This window comes from Lycium ferocissimum, chromosome 4 (genome assembly GCF_029784015.1).
Source record: "Lycium ferocissimum isolate CSIRO_LF1 chromosome 4, AGI_CSIRO_Lferr_CH_V1, whole genome shotgun sequence".
NCBI lineage: Eukaryota > Viridiplantae > Streptophyta > Magnoliopsida > Solanales > Solanaceae > Lycium > Lycium ferocissimum.
In genome coordinates, this window is record NC_081345.1 from 9,705,349 (window position 1) to 9,712,446 (window position 7,098).

Sequence of the window (7,098 nt, forward strand, 5' to 3'; positions counted from 1 at the left end):
TTATTAGGGTTTATTTATTCTTCACTCTTCATTCATAATTAATGGTTGCAAACATTGATTAAAGCCATAAACCTTGATTTATTTGGGAAAATAATTACGGTTGGTAAGAATAAATAACAAGGACTCAAAGCTTTAAACTTTGTTTAATAAACTCACTTAGGAATAAGAAGAATTTACTTGGCATGATTAATCATTCTTCATAGTTACTTTCTTATATTTGGGAAAATCATAGAAAGAGATAATCTTTATTTATTGGGAAATAGTAGAGATTCATATAGAGATTAAGTGCATTCATATAATGATCCATTAGAAGTATATCAAGATCAATACCCATGACCATACACTCTATCTAACGGGGACACAACCTTAGTTTCTTTTACCATAAATTACCACCCAAAGCAATTAGTTAGCAATTAGTCATAAAAAAAAACCCAACTTTTACCAAAATCATCGGATTAAGACATTAGACCTAAATTTAACATCCTACGACTTTAGTAACCTTTTCACACCATATTCCCTGTGGAATTCGACCCCAACCTTGTTGGGTTACTATATTTGACAACGTCCGCTTTATACCATTAATAGGTGTAATTTGAGCGTATCAAATTTTGGCACCGTTGTTGGGGAATACGGTTTTGAAATTACTAAATAGTGTTTGCTTTGATTGAAGTCTTTTGCTTATTCCATCACACCTTGTTTGCTACTCTGTGTAAACCAGGTGAACATGAATCAAAATCAGCAAAATCAACGTGCTGGTAACCAGGGGAATCGATTGAATAATCAGGCGAAGGAATCAGATAATGAGAATATTTTTGCTGATCTTGTTCTAGAGGAAGACTATGCATCTGCTATTGTTCGTCCTCGAGTTGGATCTATTAGCGTGAAAATTGACTCCTTTCTATACCAGTTGTTGAAGCTTGAGGGATACTTTCGAAACTCTACCGAGAATGACCCTCAGCGGCATTTGCAGAATTTTGTGGATATGTGTGCTAATCACATCCAAAACAACGTTTCACAAGATGCTATTCGGCGGAGGTTATTCAAATATTCCTTAGCTGGAGATACAAGAATATGGTTCGAGAAGCTGCCCCGAAACTCGATTACTACATGGGCAGAGATGGTGGCTGCTTTTCTCAAGAAGTGGTACCCCCTAGCAAGAAGGCTGAAATTCGTGACAAGATCTATGACTTTAAGCATTGACCGGGGGAACAACTGTATGAAGCCTGGGAGAGATTCAAGGAGTATTTTAAAAAGAGTCCGAATCATGATTTTCCAAAGCACATATTAATGGAGAAGTTCTACCGAGGGCTAGATCCAGTGACGCAGTCAGTTGCTAATAATGCAGTTGATGGTTGTTTCATGAACAAATCTTATCGACGAGTGACCAACATACTTGACAAGCTGACTACTCACAATCAGGCTTGGCGCTCAAACAATGCTGATGTTGTACCATACGGTAGTGCTATGATCCAGAATATTGTAAAGGAGAATCTAGATACCTAACAAACAGTGGCAGAGCTTGCCACAAATATTTTCTTGCTAACAAAGAAGTTTGATGAAACCCAGATTAAGAAGGTAAATGTTTGTGAGGATAATACAGTTATGCCAAAAGGGATGTACCAAACTCAAGATAGTCCGTTTCATGATTGGCCTCCTATGCAGGTTGAAGATGCTAACTATGTGAATAACTCTCAAGGGGGTTATCAAAGACAGAACTACCAAGGTGGTTACCAAAATCAGAATCAATGGAGACCTCAACAAGGTCAAGGTGCTTATAACAACTCAGGGAACTACAACAATAATTATGGTGGTGCGAACCAAGGGAGGTACAACAACAGTAACAATTTTAGGAACAAAAGTTCCAATTCTTATATAACACCAAAAGGGCAGTCAACAAATCAAGATAGTTCGAAGGTTGAAGCAATGCTTGAGAAGATCGGCAAAATCGGCCTAAGTACGAGAGGACTTTATCTGGGCTAACAGAGACAGTGGGTTCCCATACAGCAGCTATTCAGAAGCTTGAGTCACAAATGAGGGATATTTCTAGAAAGTAGCACCCTCCTAAAAAGGGAGGACTTCCGAGTGACACCATTCCAAATTCGAAGAATGGGGGAGGCGGTGTAGACCGTGTGTTTGCCATCACTACTAGGAGTAGTAAAATACTCCAAGAGGCTGATAAGAAAGTGGTTGATCTTGAGCCGATAGATGAAGAGGATTAAGTGTAGTCGGAAGCACCCATTATTATTGATGAGAATCCTGCTGACAAGAAGGTTACTGATATTCCAGAGATAGTGAAGGAAGCTGATAACACGAGCAAGCAAACTGTAAAAGGGGCTCTCCGCCCTTTGACTCAACTTTTCAAGTCTAAACCTCCCTTTCCTCAGAGGTTGGTAAAGAAGAAGGAAGATGCTAAGTTCGAGAAGTTTTATGATCAGTTGAAGTAGTTATCTCTAAATTTTCCCTTCTTGGAAGCTGTCAAGGAGATGCCCGATTTTGCTAAATATTTGAAGGACCTGCTGACCAAGAAGAAAACGGTTCAACATGAAACCGTGAGTTTGACTCACATTTGTGAGTTCCATCATCTCAACTATTCGACCGAGAAAAGGGAGACCACGGGCGTTACCATTCCTTGTTACATTGGGCACCATGATTTTGCTTGAGCTTTGTGTGATAATGGGGCGAGTATTAATCTGATGCCTCTTGCTATATATAAGCAATCGGGTTTGGGGATGCCAAGGCCGACGACTATAAGGTTACAAATAGCTGATAGGTCTATCAAAAGACCTGTTGGGGTGGTTGATGATGTACTTGTGCGGGTTGGTGAATTTATGTTGCCCGCTGATTTTGTGATTCTTGGTAATGCTATTGATCGGGGCATTCCTATTATTAAGGAGACCTTTCCTTTCTACAAGGAGAGCTCGATGGATTCGAGAGAAAAATGAAATCAAGTTCGAGTCAACGATGAAGAAGTTACTTTACGACTGTGAGGGGATGAAATTACCAAGTGCTTACGAGAGTATTTCTGTAATTGATTCATTTGATGTTGTTGATGAAGCGGTGGAGTTCAAGATGGAAGAAAAAAGTTTGGGTGAAGCTCTAGCTGGTATTCTTATGAACTTTAATGCTGAGGACATGGAAGGTTATGTGGAGACAGTTAATTCACTTGTTGGGTCGGGTTCTTATTCTTACCACCCAAAGAAGCTGAATCTTGATCTGGAAAATAAAACAACTCCTCCAGCAAAGCCTTCGATCATTAAGCCACCTAAGTTGGAGCTTAAGCAGCTCCCATCACATCTGAAGTATAAGTTCCTTAGTCCAGACAATACATTGCCGGTGATTGTTTCAGCCATACTGACTGAGGAGCAGATTTTATAGCTTTTGGAGGTGTTGCAATAATATAGGTGTGCTATTGTTTGGACCATAGCAGACATTCGGGGTATTCCATCTGGGATCTGTGATCATAAAATCCAGTTGGAAGAGGATAGAAAATCGAGTGGAGAGCATCAAAGGAGACTGAATGAGAATATACAAGAGGTCGTCAAGAAAGAGATCATCAAATGGTTAGATGCGGGAGTGGTTACCCAATTGCTGATAGTAAAGGCCGATTGAACTTGAGCACAAGGCCATGTGGGTTTTGAAGAAATTGAATATGGATTGGGAAAAAGTGACCAAGCTCAGGTTATTTCAACTAAATGAGATGGATGAGTTTCGGTACCAGGCATATGAGAGTGCAGCACTATATAAAGAAAGGATGAAGCAATACCATGATAAGAAAATCCTGAAGCGAGAGTTCTATAAGGGTGATCTTGTATTGCTGTTTAACTCTCGGTTGAAGTTACTACCGGGTAAGCTAAAATCAAGGTGGTCTCGTCCGTTTGAGGTGGTAGGTGTTTCACCCCATGGAGCGATTAAGTTGAAGTCCAGAGATGGAACTCGGACATTTAAGGTGAACGGGCAGAGGTTGAAGCACTATCATGAGATGGTTTCGGAAGATAGAATTGTTAACCGATACCGGTTGAAGCACCTCGGAACGAACAATGATCTGGTGTACGCAGATAAGGAGTGAATGACTACCACCATCGTGCCGCGACGTTAAATCAAGCGCTTCTTGGGAGGCAACCCAAGTGTAATGTTTATTTTCTTTCTTGTTTCTGTTGAATATAGGGTAACATTTGTTTTGGTGCAGGTAAAAAAAAAAAGAGTTGCAGAAAAATCACTGAAGCCTAGAAGAAACTGGAATTATACGGACCGTATAATGTTATACGGCCTGTATAATCCAGTCGTGGAAGGTAAGAAAATTAGGCAGAACACTGTTTGAAGACATCCTCCATATATGATCATTTTCACGGACCATAAAATATTATACGGGCTGTATAAATGATCTTGTAATTAGGATGTGCTCAAACATGGGTTAGTGAAAAAAATCGATGTTACACGGACCGTATAATGTTATACGACCCATATAACTTTAAAAAAAAATCGCGAACATAGGTGTTTAAAACCCTTCACCTGCCCGTTTTTTCTCTTTTAGTTGCCATCCTCCCTCCATTAAACCCACGATCACCCACTAACCATACTCCTTCACCCACTCAAATTACACCTTCCCAAATCCATAAATTCATCCATGTAAGCCATAAACACCCAGAAAAATCCATCTCCACATTCAAAAACCCTCTGTTCAAGATTAAAAATTGCATTTTTCTTTTCTCTTTCTGCCATTGTTTTGCACAATGTGTTCTTCAAGGACCCTTCTCACAATCATCAAGGCACAGGTATTTTAATGTTTCAATTCGAAATTTTGCTTAAATTGGTGAAGTCTTGTGTTGGATATTGGTATATTTAAGATGTTGGTAAAATTTTCCATGGTTAATGATTTTCTAAAATAGGGATGAGCATAATAGGTTGTTATAAACTCATGGAGTGATTCAACACTTTATTGAAGCGGAGGGCATTTCAATTGAAGAATCTAAAATTTTGGACTCGGATGTTGTTATGCCCGCCAATACAAATGCCTTAAAAATGCTAATGAATTGTAAAATAGGAAAAATAGTTGAAGTCTGAGTAACCCCACCCCCGTAAGAATTGAAACCATGGAATACTGTGTATGTGATGATCTACTGTAACCAAAAAGTCATATAGGATTGACGGGTTGGCGGAAGCCCTTGTTTTTGAATTACAAGAGTCAGGCTGTTATACGGACCGTATAATGTTATACGCTCCGTGAAACTTGTTCGTGGTTCACACATGGAGTTCTGAATAGTTTGTTTCCCCTATACCCCGACTTATACGGCCCGTATAATATTATACGGACCCTATAAGACTTATATGACCCAAAAAATAAAAAGTTAAAAGAGAGAACTATGTTTTCGATCGAATTTGTCATACGAGACCCATCACTAACATAGGTTCTTTTGCAGGCATGGTTCAAAAACGCAATGTACGAAGGGGCACGGGGCCCCGAACTAGTAGGGGCCGAGGTCGAGCCCACGACCAACCAGAGACAGACCTTCGCTTGCGGGATGAGGGCTCGGACGATGAGGTCATACCAGTCAAAAAGGTCAGGGGGGCTAACAATCCTCAACCCCCAACCATGACTCATTCCACCTCGGAGGGAGGAGAAAAATCTAGGGAAGCTGGAACGGAGACAGGTGACTCCTCAAATGATGAGGGAGATTCGAACAAGTGTAACTCATATGAGCCGACAGACACCCAAGCTCCAAACTCTGATGCTTCGCTAGAATCAGCACACGGCAAGCGCCGGTTGGTTCTACGAAGTAAAACACTACTAGAAGATGCTTTGCGGTTTGGAGTACCGGGATCAAATGAGTTGTACTAGGAGGGTCTGTCTACTATCAAGCGTGGGGGTGAGCCGAATCGAAGTATATGGGAAGAGAGGCAATTGGTGTTCGAGGGTCTTGAGGCTCTTCCCAACACAACCGAAACACTCCGATTCTACAGGTTAAAGGTGTTTGCTGAACCTGCTAGGGCGTTTTGCCCGGAGCTTGTGCGGGAGTTTTATGCCAACTACGGGGCTGAGTTGTTGAGGATGAAAAAACCCAGTCAGACTAATAGTGCTCTCCCGTTGCTTGATGAAAGTACGGTGCGGAATGTCAAGGTTGACATCTCAGCTGAGGCTATCAACAGAATTTATTTCGGGGATGACTTTCAAGCATTGGAGGATGAGAAAGAGTACTTCGATAAGTTGGCTCGCCGAAATCATCGGTCGGTGGTCAAATGGTTAGCAACCATAATTGTTCACTCGGAGGTAGAATGGGTGACCCAGCAGAGCTCAAAGATTGTCAAGGTCTCACTCAATAAGGAAGTTCGATTCTGGTGGCACCTGATGAGGTACAGACTGTTAGTGACCAGAATGAAAATATAATCACAGTTGCCCAGGCAGTGTGTATTGCATTGATAATGAGCCGGTATCCAGTGAACATGGGGCGTATGATAGCTGATGAAATTCGACGGAGAGCACCCCAGCCTATGACTTCATTGGCATTCCTGTGTCTTATCATGGAGCTGTGTAGGCGAGCTCAGGTTGTCGGCATTCCAGATCGCACTACTAAAAAACTGCCAAAAATTGACGGACAAAAAATCGAAGAAAAACCGACTCCTTTGCGTCGGCTTTTTGTATTTCTAATTTTTTAAATTATTTTAATTAGAAAACCGACGGACGACGTCGGTTTTTTGGCAGAATTTTGAAAATATATTTCCGCCAAAATAAACGTCGGTTTCATTAAAAAAAAAATTAATATAAAACCCCCATTCCCCCCAAACCCTACCTGCCGCCCCCCTCCCTTCCGCCCAGCCCCGCTGCCCATTTCCCTGCCGCCCAGTGCCGCCGCCTACGCAGCCCGTCCCCACCTACCCCAGACCCGTTTTGAAGTTAATAAATTGAGGTTAGTTTCTCTTAAATTAGAGCATTTAAAATTCTTTCAATTTTAGTTTTATTTGTAGATTTTAGGCCTAATGCTAGTCTATTTAGCTTTGTTAAACATCATTTGCAATGTTACTAATGTTGAATTTGTGAAAAAAATGTAAACTTTATTTGACTAGTTTACTTGTCATTTTTTTTTTTTGGCTTGAGATTGTGCT

The 7,098-nt window shown here is 40.9% G+C and overlaps 1 non-coding gene across 1 annotated transcript; it reads right to left on the reverse strand.

Moving 5' to 3' along the window:
* Positions 1 to 1,165: 1,165 nt before the first annotated feature.
* LOC132054999 (small nucleolar RNA R71) lies at positions 1,166 to 1,271 on the reverse strand. Its single transcript, XR_009414467.1, has one exon. It is a non-coding gene; the product is annotated as a small nucleolar RNA R71 (small nucleolar RNA).
* Between the last annotated feature and the right edge of the window lie 5,827 nt (positions 1,272 to 7,098).